Source organism: Coregonus lavaretus (genome assembly GCF_964263955.1).
Source record: "Coregonus lavaretus genome assembly, contig: HAP1_SCAFFOLD_663, whole genome shotgun sequence".
Classification (NCBI taxonomy): Eukaryota; Metazoa; Chordata; class Actinopteri; order Salmoniformes; family Salmonidae; genus Coregonus; species Coregonus lavaretus.
In genome coordinates this window covers 112,501-114,839 of record NW_028158469.1, presented here as the reverse complement: position 1 = coordinate 114,839, position 2,339 = coordinate 112,501, and positions in this window count along the sequence as shown.

The window sequence follows — 2,339 nt, the reverse complement described above, 5'->3', positions numbered from 1 at the left end:
CATCAGACAAATACTACATGTCTTCTACTAGTAGTAGCCATCAGACAAATACTACACGTCTTCTACTAGTAGTAGCCATCAGACAAATACTACACGTCTCCTACTAGTAGTAGCCATCAGACAAATACTACACGTCTCCTACTAGTAGTAGCCATCAGACAAATACTACACGTCTTCTACTAGTAGTAGCCATCAGACAAATACTACACGTCTCCTACTAGTAGTAGCCATCAGACAAATACTACACGTCTCCTACTAGTAGTAGCCATCAGACAAATACTACACGTCTTCTACTAGTAGTAGCCATCAGAAAAATACTACACGTCTCCTACTAGTAGTAGCCATCAGACAAATACTACACGTCTTCTACTAGTAGTAGCCATCAGAAAAATACTACACGTCTCCTACTAGTAGTAGCCATCAGACAAATACTACACGTCTTCTACTAGTAGTAGCCATCAGAAAAATACTACACGTCTCCTACTAGTAGTAGCCATCAGACAAATACTACACGTCTTCTACTAGTAGTAGCCATCAGAAAAATACTACACGTCTCCTACTAGTAGTAGCCATCAGACAAATACTACACGTCTTCTACTAGTAGTAGCCATCAGACAAATACTACACGTCTTCTACTAGTAGTAGCCATCAGACAAATACTACACGTCTTCAACTAGTAGTAGCCATCAGACAAATACTACACGTCTTCTACTAGTAGTAGCCATCAGACAAATACTACACGTCTTCTACTAGTAGTAGCCATCAGACAAATACTACACGTCTTCTACATGTAGTAGCCATCAGACAAATACTACACGTCTTCTACTAGTAGTAGCCATCAGACAAATACTACACGTCTTCTACTAGAAGTAGCCATCAGACAAATACTACACGTCTTCTACTAGTAGTAGCCATCAGACAAATACTACACGTCTTCTACTAGTAGTAGCCATCAGACAAATACTACACGTCTTCTACATGTAGTAGCCATCAGACAAATACTACACGTCTTCTACTAGTAGTAGCCATCAGACAAATACTACACGTCTTCAACTAGTAGTAGCCATCAGACAAATACTACACGTCTTCTACTAGTAGTAGCCATCAGACAAATACTACACGTCTTCTACTAGTAGTAGCCATCAGACAAATACTACACGTCTTCTACTAGTAGTAGCCATCAGACAAATACTACACGTCTTCAACTAGTAGTAGCCATCAGACAAATACTACATGTCTTCTACTAGTAGTAGCCATCAGACAAATACTACACGTCTTCTACTAGTAGTAGCCATCAGACAAATACTACACGTCTTCTACTAGTAGTAGCCATCAGACAAATACTACACGTCTTCTACTAGTAGTAGCCATCAGACAAATACTACACGTCTTCTACTAGTAGTAGCCATCAGACAAATACTACACGTCTTCTACTAGTAGTAGCCATCAGACAAATACTACACGTCTTCTACTAGTAGTAGCCATCAGACAAATACTACATGTCTTCTACTAGTAGTAGCCATCAGACAAATACTACACGTCTCCTACTAGTAGTAGCCATCAGACAAATACTACACGTCTTCCACTAGTAGTAGCCATCAGACAAATACTACACGTCTCCTACTAGTAGTAGCCATCAGACAAATACTACACGTCTTCTACTAGTAGTAGCCATCAGACAAATACTACACGTCTTCTACTAATAGTAGCCATCAGACAAATACTACATGTCTTCTACTAGTAGTAGCCGTCAGACAAATACTACACGTCTTCTACTAGTAGTAGCCGTCAGACAAATACTACATGTCTTCTACTAGTAATAGTAGTAGTGATATTGATAATATTAGTAGTAGTGTTATCGTATAAGTCTATGTAAGTTTGAAAAAATGTCTTAAACTCTGCCACAATGCGTCTGTTTTGTGTGCTTTGTAATCATATCCTGCCATGTAACTAAAATGCAGTTACCTTGGGGTTTTGGGACATGATTTTGTCCTATCTCCAGTCATTTACTCATGCAGTAAAGGTTTCTCTTCCAGATGTGTCATGTTTTATGTGTTATTATGACTTGTGCCATACAGAAAATAACTTTTCAAAACAGATAGTTAAATTGAAGTGTAAAATGGTGAAAAGCCAGAGATGGTCTGTTTTGGTTCAACTCCGGTCAAGAGGAAGGGCAGTGATTCTTGGAATGGTTGGTGCTGTAGCTGAAGTGCTGTAAGCTTGACTATTGTTGCCAAGGATTTGCCCTGCTTAACTTGGCTAAATGGATTTACCATTAGTTCCAATGGCAGCCAAGGTTGAGGGTCATCAGATCACCTCCCTGTTGATGCTAAAGCTAT